This window comes from Indicator indicator, chromosome 37 (assembly GCF_027791375.1).
Source record: "Indicator indicator isolate 239-I01 chromosome 37, UM_Iind_1.1, whole genome shotgun sequence".
In the NCBI taxonomy this organism is placed as follows: Eukaryota; Metazoa; Chordata; class Aves; order Piciformes; family Indicatoridae; genus Indicator; species Indicator indicator.
Genome location: NC_072046.1, coordinates 4,156,282 through 4,171,505, shown reverse-complemented (window position 1 = coordinate 4,171,505; position 15,224 = coordinate 4,156,282). Strand labels below are relative to the sequence as shown.

General features: G+C 54.4%; 1 protein-coding gene across 2 annotated transcripts in view; it reads left to right on the top strand.

The window, feature by feature from the left end:
- LOC128978465 (proto-oncogene Wnt-3) overlaps window positions 1-15,224 on the top strand; it is a 70,280-nt gene that overhangs the window by 40,564 nt on the left and 14,492 nt on the right. The window contains exons 1-2 of one of the 2 annotated variants that reach the window (XM_054396408.1): window positions 10,234-10,256; window positions 12,210-12,230. The exons of the other annotated variant lie outside the window; for it this stretch is intronic. The gene's annotated coding sequence lies outside the window, so the exon portion shown is untranslated. Of the gene's footprint in view, window positions 1-10,233; window positions 10,257-12,209; window positions 12,231-15,224 lie in introns of those variants that run through there. 2 annotated transcript variants of the gene reach the window in all.

Genomic DNA, 15,224 nt, shown 5'->3' with positions numbered 1-15,224 from the left:
GGATCCATCCAGGCTCCTCTCCTGGCCAGTGTAATGGGTGCCCAGGGAGGTGGTAGAGTCACCATCCCTGGACGTGTTTAACATCACTCTGGATGAGGCCCTCAGTGCCATGCTTGAGTTATCAGATGGTGTAGGGTTGGATTTGGGGAACTTGAAGGTCTTTTCCAACCTGTCTGATTCTGTGATTCCTGGGAGCTCACCCAGCTGAGCTCAGTGGGAGAGGATCCTGTGGCTGCTCGACACTGCTGGGCTCAGCTTGGCACTGCTACCACTGGTCCCACCCTGTTTCTGCCCAGGACTGAGTCCAGCAGGCAGACTCTGGGCACTTGCAGCCTCCTAGCCTGTGAGCAGCAGCAGGCATTGCCCTTGGAGGTGGGAGATGAGGTGCAGGTTGGTTGGTGGGGCAGAGGGAGACTGAGGAGAACACAGCTGAGGTTGAGCTGCTGAAAGAAGTGACCTTCCCACCCCTCCATGGGCAGCTCCTGCTCTCAGCTGGGAGCCCATCTGGTGATGCAGGGCATGAGCTTGGGGCTTGAGTGGCACCTCCCCCCCTGCACCCCTCTGTCCCTCAGCTTCCCTCACTGCAGAATCAGGGTGCAGTGTATGAAGGCAATGAGGGCAACCACATCCCAGGGACCCAGGGATGGGTTTAGAGAATCACAGAATGTTAGGGGCTGGGAGGGATCTCCAAAGCTCATCCAGTCCAACCCCCTGCCAGTTGCCAGAGCAGGGGCACCTACAGCAGCTCACACAGGAACACAGCCAGGCAGGTCTTGAATATCTCCTGAGAGGGAGACTCCACAACCCCCCTGGGCAGCTTGTTCCAGTGCTGTGTCAGCCTCACAGTGACAAAATCTTTCCTCCTGTTTCCATGGAACTTCCTCTGCCTCAGCTTCCACCATTGCCCCTTGTGCTGGCATTGGGCATCATCCAGCAGAGCCTGGCTCCAGCCTCATCCTGCACATCTTCATCAACAGCAATGAGGTCACTCTCAGGCTCCTCCTCTCCAGGCTGCAGAGCCCTCAGCTCCCTCAGGCTCTCTTAATGAGGAAGATCTTCCACTGCCTTCAGCATCTTCATTGCTCTGCACTGGACTCTCTCTAGTAGTTCCCTGTCCTGAGTGAGTGGAGGAGGAAGACAAAACACAAATGGGAAGGTCCTCTTCAGGAGGGATGTTCTGGTGCTCCTGGGCCTCCCTGCAGTTGTTTTGCTGGCTGAAGCACAGAGGGAGAGCTGAGGTGGTGACTAATGGTGCCCTGAGTGCAGACACCCGCGGGGCTCCCCCTGCCCGAGCAGGGCCAGCTCCTCCCAGCACTCACCTGGCTGCTCCCTTCAGCCTCATCCTGGCTCTCTCCTCCTCTGCCTTTCCCTTCTGGCCATATCCCTGCACCCACTGAGCTCCTTCCCATTGGTGTCTCACTGGGATTACAGGCTCAGAGCTGCAGGTAACCCAGCCCCTGCCAGCCTGGCTACAGGGCAAGCTTCTTCTTGCCACCTCTGACATCCATCCACCCACTGCCTCCTCCTGCTCCTGCTGCTCCTCTGCCAGCCTCAGCACCCTGCTGCAGGGCCCAGTTAGCAGCCATCTGGGACAGGGCTTGTGGAGCCCTGAGGAAAGGGGCTGGGGAGCCTCATCTCAGGAGCCTCTCCCCTCCCAGCAGGCTGCCCACAGGGCGTGGCAGCAGTGACTGAGCCCTGGGGCTGAGCTAATTCATTCAGCTCTGAGTGCAGGACCTCTGGGAGGACCTCACTGCTTCGTTTACCCAACAGAGCTGAGGAGGAGGCAGCTTGGTGAGTGTAGCCCAGATGGCCACACGACTGCCACCAGCAGCTGCAGCCCCCCCAGCTGGGGAGGGCAGGGCCACCTGTGCCCCCTGAGCCTGCATGCCTGCAGCACAGCCTGGTGTCCAGGCAATGCTGGCCAGAGGAGCTGCATGCTGTATGCTGCAACTGCCTGCAGAGCCTGCTGCCTGCACAGGACTGTCCTGCTCTGCTCTGCTTCAGCTCCACTCATAGAATAATCACAGAATCACAGATTCACAGAATCATAGAATAACAGAATCAAAAAATAACAGAATCAAAGAATCAAAGAATCAGAGAATCAGAGAATCACAAAATCACAGAATCAGAGAATCAGAGAATAAGAGAATCATAGAATCACAGAATCATAGAATCAGAATCATAGAACCAGAGAATCAAAGAATCATAGAATCATAGAATCAAAGATTCACTGAATCATAGAATCATAGAATCAAAGAATTACAGAATCATAGAACCATAAAATCACAGTCATAGATTCAGAGAATAAGAGAATCACAGAATCACATTATCACAGAATCAGTGTCACAGAATCACAGAATCATAGAATCATAGATTCAGAGAATCAGAGAATCACAGAATCATATAAACAGAGAATCAGAGAATCACAAAATCATAGAATCATAGAATCACAGAGCGATAGAATCATAGAATCAAAAAATCAGAGAATCACAGAATCATAGAACCATAGATTCATAGAATGAGAGAATCATAGAATTATAGTCATAGAATCAGAGAATAAGAGAATCATAGAATCATAGGATCACAGAATCATAGAATCATGAATCAGAGAATCATAGAATTACAGAATCATAATATCAGAGAATCACAAAATCAGTCACAGAATCATAGAATCATAGAATCAAAGAATCAGAGAATCATCAACTTACAGAATCATAGAATCTTAGAATGAGAGAATCACAGAATCACAGATTCATAAAATCATCGAATCATACAATGAGAGAATCATAGAATCATAGAATCATAGAATCACAGAATCAGAGAATCACAGAATCATAGAATCAGAGAACCAGAGAATCATGGAATCAGAGAATCATAGAATCATAGAATCATAGAATCAAAGAATCAGAGAATCATAGAATTACAGAACCATAGAATCAGACAATGAGAGAATCATAGAATCACAGAAATATAAAATCATATAATTATAGACTGATACAATCACAGACTGATAGAATCACAGAATCAGAGTCACAGAATCTCAGAACCATAGAATCATAGGATGACAAAATCATAGTCAGAGAATCAGAGAATCAGAGAATCACAGAATCGTAGAATCATAGAATGAGAGAATCATAGAATCATAGAATTATAGAATCAGAGAATCAGAGAACCAGAGAATAAGAAACTCATAGAATCACAGAATCCCAGAATCAGAGAATCAGAGAATCAGAGAATCAGAGAATCACAAAACCATGGAATCATAGAATCACAGAATCATAGAATCAGAAAATCAAACAATCAGAGAATCAAACAATTATAGAATCACAGAATCATAGACTCACAGAATCATAGAATCAAAGCATCATCGAAACAGAATATCAAAGAATCATAGAATCAGAGAATCATAGATTCATAGAATCATAGAATCAGAGAATCAGAGAATCAGAAAATCATAGACACACAGAATCAGAGAATCATTGAGACACAGAGTCAGACAATCACAGAAGCACAGAACCATGGAATCATAGAGTCACAGAATCACATTATCAGAGAATCATAGAATTAACAAATCATGGAATCATAGAATCACAGAATCAGAGAATAAAAGAATCATAGAATCACAGAATCAGAGAATCACAGAAACATAGAATCACGGAATCAAAGAATCATAGAATCATAGAATCATAAAGTCATAGAATCACGGAATCACAAAATCATAGAATCATAGAATCATAGAACCATAGAACAATAGAGTCATAGAACCAGAGAATCACAGAATCACAGAATCATAGAATCAAAGGATCATTCAATCATAGAATCATAGAATCATAGAATCAAAGAAACATAGAATCAGAGGATCAAAGAATCATAGCGTCAAAGAATCATAGAATGACAGAATCACAAAATCATAGAATGACAGAAACATAGAATCAGAGAATCACAGAATAATAGAATCATTGAATCATAAAGTCATAGAATCAGAATCAGAGAATCACAGAATCACAGAATCATAGACTCACAGAATCACAGAATCAGAGATTCATAGAACTACAGAATCACAGAATCATAGAACCATAAAATCATAGAATCACAGAATCACAGAATCACAGAATCAGAGAATCACAGAATCACAGAATCACAGAATCACAGAATCAGAGAATCACAGAATCACAGAATCATAGAATCACAGAATCAGAGAATCACAGAATCATAGAATCACAGAATCAAAGAATCACAGAATCAGAGAATCAGAGAATCAGAGAATCATAGAATATCCAAATCACAGAATAATAGAATCATTGAATCATAAAGTCATAGAATCAGAATCAGAGAATCAGAGAATCACAGAATCATAGGCTCACAGAATCACAGAACCATAGAATCATTGAATCATACAATCATAGAATCATAGAATCACAGAATCATAAAATCACAGAATCACAGAATCAGAGAATCACAGAATCAAAGAATCACAAAATCATAGAATCACAGAATCATAGAATTATAGACTTAACCAGGTTGGAAGAGACCTCCAAGATCCTCCAGTCCAACCAATCACCTAGCCCCACCCAAATCAACCAGACCATGGCACCAAGTCCCTCATCCAGGCTTCTCTTGAACATCTCCAGGGACAGTGACTCCACCACCTCCCTGGGCAGCTCATCCCAATGGCAAATCTCTCTCTTAGGACTTCCTCCTAGCCCCCAGTCTAGACCTCCCCTGCACAGCCTGAGACTGTGTCCCCTCCTTCTGCTGCTGGGTGCCTGGGAGCAGAGCCCAACCCCCACCTGGCTACAACCTCCCTTCAGGTAGTTGTAGACAGCAATGAGGTCTGCCCTGAGCCTCCTCTTCTCCAGGCTAAACACCCCCAGCTCCCTCAGCCTCTCCTCACAGGGCTGTGCTCCAGACCCCTCCTCAGCTTTGTTGCCCTTCTCTGGACACCTTCCAGTATCTCAACATCTCTGGCCTCAGGTGACCTGCAGGCAGTTGTGCTACAAAGGTTTCTCACCACCACTCTTCCCCACTGCTTCACTTCCCAAGATGAGGTTGGAGCTCCTAGGGCCCAGACCAGCCTGAAGTTCATTTGTCCTTCTCTGTCCTCTGCCAGCAGCTTCCGGCGGCTTGAGCTGGGGTCCTGCAGCCCAGATCTGCCCAGATTCAGCTTCCCATTGAGTATATGACCAGCAGCAGTCAGTCACCACCTCACTGCTACCTCCCTGTGTCCTCAGGCTTCTTCATCCTGGGCAGGACCTGACCCCTCCACCTCTTGCAGAAGACATTTCCTTGTTGTGACCCTTTCCCAAGCAGCACAGAGCAGGGCAGGAGGGAACCTGCTGACAGCAAGGCAGGGGTGGATGGATGCAGCCTTGCTCAGCACCAAGCTGCCTGCAGAGGGGTCCACAGGGAGCTGCTAGGGGGCTTGCAGCTCAGTCACACTGTGGCCCACCTGGAGAGCCCTGAGCCGGTGCCCATTGCCTGGTGCTGCTGGGGTGGGCACCATCACCTGGGCTTTGCTGCCTCCTCACTTCCAGTACAGCCAGTGGTGGGTCACAGGGCAGTGAGATTGTCCCCTGGGAAGAGCCAACACCTTGGTGTCCAGCCAGCTCCCTTGGTGTCCAGCCAGCTCCCTTGGTGTCCAACCAGCACCCTGGTGTCCAGCCAGCACCTTGGTGTCCAACCAGCACCTTGGTGTCCAGCCAGCTCCCTTGGTATCCATCCAGCACTCTTGGTGTCCAACCAGCACTTTGGTGTCCATACAGCACCCTGGTGTCCAGCCAGCACCCTTGGTGTCTATCCAGCACCCTTGGTGTCCATCCAGCATCCTGGTGTCCAACCAGCATGGAAAACTCCTGTGTACAGAGAAAGGTTTGCTCTGTGTGCAGAGCTGGGTCCAGCTCTGGAGTCAGCACAAGAGAGCCAAGGAGCTGCTGGAGAGGGTCCTGAGGAGGCCACAGAGATGATCAGAGGGCTGGAGAAGCTCCCCTGTGGGGACAGGCTGAGAGAGTTGGAGCTGTTCAGCCTGGAGAAGAGAAGGCTCCAGGGAGACCTTAGAGCAGCCTTCCAGTACCTGAAGGGCTCCAGGAGAGCTGAGGAGGGACTTGGGACAAGGGCTGGGAGTGACAGGATGAGGGACAATGGCTTTGATCTGGAAGAGAGGAGATTTAGGTTGGCCATCAGGAGGAAGTTCTGCACCATGAGGGTGGTGAAATACTGGAACAGGTTGCCCAGAGAAGTGGTGGAGGCTCCATCCCTGGAGACGCTCAAGCTCAGGCTTGGTGAGGCCCTGAGCAACCTAACATTAAAGGTGTCCCTGCTGCCTGCAGGGGATAGGACAAGATGAGCTCTGAGGATCCCTTCCAGCCCAGTGCTCTCTGGGAGTCAAAGACTGTTTGGGGATTTCACCTGACTGAATACAGAGTTCACTTGGGAGGTGTTTCTGTAGCTTCCTCACCATCATTGCTGCCTGGAGGCTAAAATAAGGCTCCAGCCCCTCCCCCTCAGGCCCTCAGCAGCTTCTCTGTAGCATTTTTTCCCCCCAGCACTAGCTGAGAAATCCTCATGGAGTGGCTTTGCTTGGAAGACATCTTCGAGATCACTGAGTCCAAGCCTCACCCCAGCACTGCCAGGGCACCACCAACCCATGGCCCTCAGCACCACCAACCCCTGGCCCTCAGCACCACATCTCCACAGCTCTGAAACCCCTCCAGGGATGGAGACTCCACTGCCCTGAGCAGCCTGGGCCAGGTCTGGACAACCCTCAAGGGGAAGAAATTGTTCCTCAGGTCCAACCTAAACCTCCCCTGGGGCAACTTGAGACTCTTTCCTCTTGTTCTGTCACTTGCTCCTTGGGAGCAGAGCCCAATCCCCACCTGGCTCCAAGCTGCCTCCCAGGGAGCTGCAGAGAGCAATGAGGTCTTCCTCAGCCTCTTCTTCTCCACATTAGCCAACCCCAGCTCCCTCAGCTGCTCCTCCCCAGCCCTGTTCTCCAGACCCTTCCCCTCCTTTGTTGCCCTTCCCTGCCCTCTCCAGCCTCTCAATGTCCTTCTTGCAGTGAGGGCCCAAAACTGAACCCAGGATTCAAGCTGTGGCCTCCCCAGTGCCCAGTCCAGGGGCACAATCCCTGCCCTGCTCCTGCTGCCCACACCATTGCTGCTCCAAACACAGACAGGACAGACAATGTCCAAGCTGAGCAGGAGATCCTTTCTTTAACTGCTCTCTGATGTTCCCTTCTGGACATGCTCAGCAGTTCTCACATCTCTAACCAGCTGGTGCAGTGTGCTCCTGAATGCCACAGCCTGACCCCCCTGGTCTCTGCCAGATCCTCCTGTGGGGCACTCCCCTGCCACTGGGAACCTCTCTCTGTCCCCTGGGGGCTGGAGGAAGGGTTAAGCTCTCCTTGAAGAGGCTGCTGGAAGAGACTCTGCAGCTGTAGATAGGACACAGCTCATGGAGGGAGGCACCTCTGGTGTGCATGGACAGTAAAAGTCCCCCAGGACCTAGAGGAGCTGAAATACCCTGAGCTGTCCCTCTGGGAGAGCCCTCAGGGGGGTGTTTAACCTAATTCTAAGCAGGCAGAGGTTTGGGAGTGATCCCTGGGTGACTTTTGCCTTTGTGGAGGTTTTAGACAGGTTCCTGGCCCTGAGGTGTGACTAAATGAAGGCAGAGTCTCAAGTGGCCTGGAGCTGCCCCTGTGTGCTGCTGCTGCTGCCTGTGCAGCTCAGGCAGTTCAGAAGCACCACTGAATGAGGAAGCTTCCAGCAGAGCAACTGGGAGGGAAGCTCTCTTGGCCCAGAGTTCACAACCACTCTGCTTTGCAGCATCTACAGAGGCCACACAAAAGCCCCAGACCCAAGCTCATGCCCATGGGAATGCCCTGCCTGGGGGCACAGCCCCTGGTGCTCAGGCAGCTGAGAGAGTTGGGGCTGATCAGCCTGGAGAGGAGGGCTCCAAGGAGACCTTCTTGTGGCCTTCCAGGATCTGAAGGAGGTTCCAAGAAAGCTGGGGAGGGAGATTTTAGGGTGTCAGGGAGTGATAGGACTGGGGGGAATGGATCCAAGCTGGAGCAGTGGAGATTGAAATTAGACCTCAGGAAGAAGTTCTTCCCCTGAGGGTGGTGAGACACTGGCACAGGTTGCCCAGGGAGGTGGTGGAAGCCTCATGCCTGGAGGTTTTGAAGGCCAGGCTGGATGTGGCTGTGAGCAACCTGCTGTGGTGTGAGGTGTCCCTGGCCATGGCAGGGAGTTGGAACTGGATGATCCCTGAGGTCCCTTCCAGCCCTGACAATTCTGTGATGCTGTGACTCCTGCCTGATGCAGAGCCAGCAACAGCTGCAAAGACTGCTGGAGAGTCTGTGGCAGCAGCAAGGTCTCCTCCCAGGAGCACAAGGGCCCAGCAGAGAAGCTGACAACCCAGGACACCTCCAGCAGGGCTGCAGCTGTGGCTGATTCCTGAGCACAGGCACAGGATCCAGCCCAGCTCCCCAGCTCCTAGCCTCGCTGGGATGTTCCCTGCTGGAGCTCTGTCATCTGGCAGTCTGCTCTCCCTCCACAGCCAGGCAAGACCTGACACCCCTCAGGCTCCTGTGCACACAGCCTGCATGCTCTGACTTGCAGACATTTCCCTCTTGCTGCTCTTGATCTTCAGACAAACCCAAGAATTTGTGTCTTGCCATGTTCACAAAGGGCTGCAGTCAGCAAATCCCCAGGCACAGAACATCAGAGCAGGTCCAGCCCCACTGGGGACAGACAGCAGAGCAGGCAGCAGCTGGAGGCACTGCTTGGTGTCTGCAAGGACAGCTCTGCCCCAGGTGGGCTGAGAGCCCTGAGCTCTGAGCTGGAAATGAGCATCAGCCCCTTGGGAACAGCACTTTGAGCCTTGCACGAGGCTGAGCTGCACAGGTCAGGGTGCAGCAGGGCAGGGCTGGCTCCCCTGGAAGCTTTGGAGGTTCTCCTCCCCCTCTGCTCTCCCTGGTGAGGCCACAACTGGAATATTGCACCTAGTTCTGGACTCCCCAGTTCAGGAGGGACAGGGATCTGCTGGAGAGAGTCCAAGGGAGGGCTACAAGGATGCTGAAGGGCCTGGAGCACTGCCTGGGGAGGAGAGGCTGAGAGCCCTGGGGGTGGTTAGTCTGGAGAGAAGGCTGAGAGGGATCTGCTCAATGTCTATCAATAGCTGAGGGCTGGGGGTCAGGAGGGAGGGGACAGGGACAGGGACAGGGACAGGGACAGGGACAGGGACAGGGACAGGGACAGGGACAGGCTCTGCTCACTTGTGCCCTGGGATAGGACAAGGGGCAAGGGATGGAAACTGCAGCACAGGAGGTTCCACCTCAACATGAGGAGGAACTTCTGCACTGTGAGGGTCCCAGAGCCCTGGAGCAGGCTGCCCAGAGAGGTTGTGGAGTCTCCTTCTCTGGAGCCTTTCCAGCCCTGTCTGGATGTGTTCCTGTGTGACCTGTGCTGGATTCTATGCTCCTGCTCTGGCAGATCTCCAGAGGTCCCTTCCAACCCCTGACACCCTGTGACCCTGGGAGCCATTCTGCTCCTCTGCTCACAGAGCTTCTGCAGGGCTCTTGACCCACCTGAGATGTGAGGCTGTGGAGATGCCCCTGCCAGGGAGGGGGAAAGGTGAGAGCTGGGATGGCCTTGGACAGCACTAACTGAGGAGGAAGACTCAGCATGAGATCTCCTGAGTGCTCCTTGTGCAGCAGAACATGGCCCAGGACTGGGAAGCCCCAAATGTGTCTGAAATGAGCCAGAGAAAGCAGAAATGCCCAGGCAGAGAAATGTCTTCTGCAGGGGAGATGAACTGTGACCTGGTTTTCTCTTGCTGATTCACAGGGGAGGGCTGGAGCACCTCTGCTGTCAGCAGGCCAGGCTGAGGGAGCTGGGGTTGGTCAGCCTGGGAAGAGAAGGCTCCAGGGGACCTGAGCAGGGAGCTGCAGGAGAGCTGGGGAGGGACCTTCATCAGGCAGTGTGCTGACAGGGTGAGGGGCAGTGGGTGTCAGCTGACAGAAGGTCGATCTAGACTGGAGGTTAGGAGGAAATTCTTCCCTGGGAGGGTGGTGAGACACTGGCACAGGCTGCCCAGGGATTCCTCATTCTAGGAGGTGTCAAGGCCAGGCTGGACTGGGCTCTGAGCTACCTGGGCTGGGGGAGGTGTCCCTGCCCATGGCAGGGGTTTGGAACTGGATGCTCTTGAGGGTCCCTTCCAAGCCAACCCATCCTGTGGCTCTGTGGCAGCTCTCCCAGTGTGTTGTGGGCATTGCAGGGGCATGGGCAGCACACTGGGTGGCACCAGCTGGGTGGACATCTGCCAAGCACCATCATGTTGCAGCAGCCTGAGTTAAACCCTGGGTTAAAGCAGCCTCAGTCCCACCAGGGTCTTGGAGCCCTGAAGGGCTGCTGCTGGTTGTGACTCCCAAGGTTTCTGCAGGAGCAGTTGATGAGAAGAGGAAGGCAGAAGGTGGAGTTGTGGTGCCGCTCCTCCCCCCCCCCCCCCCAGTACTCACTTGCTCTTTGCACAGCTCTGCTCTGGCTCCAGGGCTGGGGGTGGCCAAGGGAAGTCTGAGTGTGTGGGCACATGGTGCTTACCCCCCTGCATGCCCCACAGTGTCTGCTGCCCCCTCCCTCCATCACTGGAGCCAGCAGCACCTCTGTGGTGCTCCCAGCCAGGGGATCTGCAGCTGTGCTGGGGGCTCCAGGGGGGAGCTTCCCTACCCTGTGGGGTACAGGCTGCCTAAGGCATGTCCTGAGCCCCCTCAGCAGAGGCAGGGAAGAGTTGCACAGCAGGCAGTGATCAGCCCCATGGCACAGGATGCCCTCTTGGAGACCCAGCTGGCCAGGGGCTGGAGGTGTCTTCAGGAGAGTGGGAAGAAAGAAACTTTGCTGCTTGCAGCTGCTGAGGTCAGAGCTGGAGAGCATCCTCCTAGCAGCACAGCCCAGGAGAGTTCTCCTGGCATCTCAAGTGCAAGCTGCAGCAGTGACCTCAGGAGGTGACAGCACCACAGGTGCTGTCCCACTGTGGAGCTCACACACACAGAGCATCTGCCATGGCTGAGACAGGCAAAAGCAGGATCCTGCCCAGCAGCTGGGCTCAGGACCATTCAGAGATGACAACAGCTCCTTGTGCTGCAGAAGGGAGGGGAGACCAGCCCAGAGGGGTGACCAGTCCAGAGGTTTTCCAAGGAAGGTGGTCCCCTCCTGGACTTTTGGGAGGTTTTCATCATGAAATTGGAACCTGAGACATGAGTGAGCAAAGCTCTCAGGCCAGCCCTGCACACAGAGCAGAGGAAGGACAGACCTCCTTCCAAGGAGCTGCTTTGTGCCAGACAGCAGCCAAGCAGAGCAGCACCCCCAGGGAAGGGCTCAAGCCCCAGCTCACAGGAGGAGCTGCTCACCCCTGCATGGCTCTGGCTGGTAAAGCCCAGCTCAGATGGGCAGCCTGGGTGCAGCTGGCAGCCCAGTCCAGAGAGCTCTGAGCAAGGGACAAGTGCCCCAGGGGCCAGCAGTGTCCTCCTGGCCAAGAAGGGCAATGGGTTCCTGGGGGGCATTAAGCAGAGTGTGGCCAGCAGGGCAAGGGAGGTTCTCCTCCTGCTCTGTTCAGCCCTGGTGAGGCCACAGCTGGAGTCCTGGGTCCAGTTCTGGGCTCCCCAGGTCAAGAGAGCCAGCGAGCTGCTGGAGAGAGTCCAGAGGGCTGCAAACTGCTGGGGGGCCTGGAGCAGCTCTGTGAGGAGCAGAGGCTGAGAGCCCTGGGGCTGAGAGCCTGCAGAAGAGCAGCCCCAGAGGGGAGCTGAGCAATGCTCAGCAAGAGCTAAAGGAGCTGTGGGGGGCAAGAGGCTGGGGCCAGACTCTTCTCAGTGGTGCCCAGGGACAGGCCAAGGGGCAGAGGGCACAAACTGGACCCCAGGAGCTTCCATCTGAACAGGAGGAGAAAGTTGTTTGGTGTGAGGGTGCTGGAGGCCTGGAGCAGGCTGCCCAGAGAGGTTGTGGAGTCTCCTTCTCTGCAGAGCTTCCAACCCCCCCTGGGCATTGTGCCCCTGGGCAAGCTGCTGTGGGTGCCCTGCTTTGGCAGGGGGTTGGGTCGGATGATCTCAGGAGGTCCCTTCCAGCCCCTCCCTGCTGGGGTCTGCAGTGCAGAAAGGACAAGCAGTGTCCCAGCAGCTTTGGCTGTTCCTGGCAGGAAACCTTTCTTGCTCTCCATCCTAGAAGTCCTTTTCCTATCTTTTGGCACAGCTCTGATCTGGCCAAGCCCTGCTGCTCTCCCAAGGCACCAGGCTCAGCTTCTCTTGGTGCCATGTGGCTCTCCTACCTGTGCCCAGACAGAAGCTGAGTTTGGAACATCTCTGTTCCTGCAGGGGGTGGGCACAGAGCCTTCCATGCTGAAGCAATGCAAAGACTTAGGACAAGAAGGAACAGCCTGAAGATGGAAGAGGGCAGATTGAGATTGGGGATTAGGAGGAAATTCTTGGCAGTGAGGGTGGGGAGAGACTGGCACAGGTTGGCCAGGGAGGCTGTGGCTGTCTCCTTCCTGGAGGTGTTCCAGGCCAGGCTGGATGAGGCCCTGAGCAGCCTGGGCAGGGGGTTGGAACTGGAAGAGCTTTCAGGTCCCTTCCAACCCAACCCAGTCTGTGGTTCTGTGACCTGAGTCACCTCTTTGAAGATGCTCCAAGGATGGGAATTGCAGGAGGAGGATCTGCCAGGACCATTTACCCTCAGGGTTTCAAAAGCTCATCCCAGACCAATGTGAACCATGGGAAGTCAGCTGGGGACTGCTGGATCCACAGCTCTGCCCTCTCTGGCCCTGCTGGGTGGCAACAAAAGGAGTCAGTGGCCTGGTGGCAGCCTGAGGGCTCCTGGGGAGTTTGGGGATTAAGCAGAGAAGGAGTCAGGAGACCTCCTGTGCCTGTGCCTCAGGCCCTCCTGGTGCTGGTGCTGTGCATGGTGCTGAGCTGCAGGCACACAGAGCCCTCCTGCAGCTGCAGCTCTGCCCTGGAGCAGCCATGGAGGGGCAGAGCTGGTGCTGCCCAGGGCTCCTGTCCCTCAGCCTGCAGAGCATCAGTGGGGAGCTGGGCTGGGGACACACAGCTGTCACCTTCTGAGGGCACAGCTGGGGCACAGCTGGGGGCAGTGGGCCAAGGCATGACCAGGCTGGCTCCTGGAACATGGTGGGAGCAGGGAAGGGGCACAAGCAGGGAGAGGAGGAGAGGGAATTGTGGGGGCTGGCACTCCAGCAGCTGGCAGCCTTGGAGCTGTGCTTTGTGCTTTGCAAACTGTCCATGGCCTACCCCCACCCCCACCCTGGGCACTTCCCCTCCTAGAGTCTGCTCCACAGCATCACAGAATGGTGAGGGCCAGAGGGACCTCTGGAGCTCATCCAGCCCAACCCCCTGCAGAGCAGAGGTGCCCAGGGCAGGGCACCCAGGAACATATCCAGGGGGGGCTGGAGTCTTTCCAGAGAAGAAGACTCCACAACCTCTCTGGGCAGCCTGCTCCACACCTCCAGCACCCTCACACCAAAGAAATTTCTCTTCCGTGTTGAGATGGAAGCTCCTGGGTTCCAGTTTGTGCCCTTTGCCCCTTGTCTTGTCCCTGGGCACCACTGAGCAGAGCCTGGCTCCTGCTTCCTGCCCCCCACCCCTCAGCTATTGATAGACATTGCTCAGATCCCTCTCAGCCTTCTCTTCTCCAAACCAATCAGCCCCAGGGCTCTCAGCCTTTCCTCCTAACACAGATGTTCAGTCCCTTCATCATCCTCATAGCCTCCACTGGACTCTCTCCAGCAGTTCCCTGTCCCTCCTGAACTGGGGAGCTCAGATCTGGACACAACATTCCAGATGTGGTCTCACCAGGGCAGGGTAGAGGAGGAGGAGAACCTCTTCTTCATGCCCCCCAGGAGCTCATTGGCCTTGTGGCCTCCTTGCTGTGAGAGCCACAGGGAGCCCAGAGGTGCCCCTGGGAGCTCAGGGCTGGACTTCATGCAGGTTTTCTTCACTGCAGAGGGAAGTTGTCAGAATGTGGGCCCCAGGAGGTCAGAGCAGAGCTGCAGCACCCCAGCCAGTGTCAGCCTTGTGCAGGACCCCTGGGCAGTGATGGGCCAAGAGGAATCAGGTGGTTTAGATCAGTCTAAGAGGGGTCAGCAGTGAGGAAACCATGAGAAGAACAGAACAATGTAAAGCAGAGATGAGCTGGGGGTGCTGGTGGACAGCAGGATGCCCAGGAGCCAGCAAGGTGCCCTGCTGGCCAAGAAGGCCAAGGGCATCCTGGGGTGGATTAGAAGGGAGGTGGGCAGTAGGTCAGAGAGGTTCTCCTCCCCCTCTGCTCTGTCCTGCTGAGGCCACATCTGGAATATTGTGTCCAGTTCTGGGCCCTTCAGCTCAAGAAGGACCTCAGGGAACTGCTTGAGAGAGTCCAGCCCAGAGCCCCAGAGCTGCTGCAGACAGTGGAACATCTCCTGGGAGGCCAGGCTGAGGGAGCTGGGGCTGGGAGCTGGCAGCAGAGCCTGAGGGCTGCCCTCAGTGCTGGGGATAAAGATGTGCAGGGCTGGAGCTCAGGGATGGCCAAGGACAGCACAAGGGGCACTGGGGGCAAGCTGGAGCAGAGGAGGTGCCAGGGGAACAGGAGGGAAAACTTTGTCCCTGTGAGGGTGCTGGAGGCCTGGAGCAGGCTGCCCAGAGAGGTTGTGGAGTCTCCTGCTCTGGAGAGCTTCCAACCCCCCTGGATGTGTTCTGTGTGCCCTGCCCTGGGTGCTCCTGCTCTGGCAGGGGTTGGGCTGGGTGAGCTCTGGAGGTCCCTTCCAACCCCTAACACTCTGTGATTCTGTATGGCTGCAGAGAAAGAGCTCTCAGCAATCAGCAACAGGGAAAATGAAGAGCAGACCCTCAGGAGTGATGGAGACCCTGCAATAGAGGAAGGGGAAGGTGGGAAAGCTTGGAACAGGTCATCAGAAGCAGCTGGATTCCTGTGTGTGGGTGAGAAAACAGCAGCTGGGTTAGGAGGAAGTTCTTCACAGAGAGAGATTTGCCATTGGGATGTGCTGCCCAGCGAGGTGGTGGAGTCACCATCCCTGGAGATGTTCAAGAGAAGCCTGGATGAGGGACTCGGTGCCATGGTCTGGTTGATTGGGTGGGGCTGGGTGATAGGTTGGACTGAATGATCTTTGAGGTCTCTTCCAACATGGCTGAGTCTGTGATTCCATGATTCTATGATTCCATGATTCTGTGA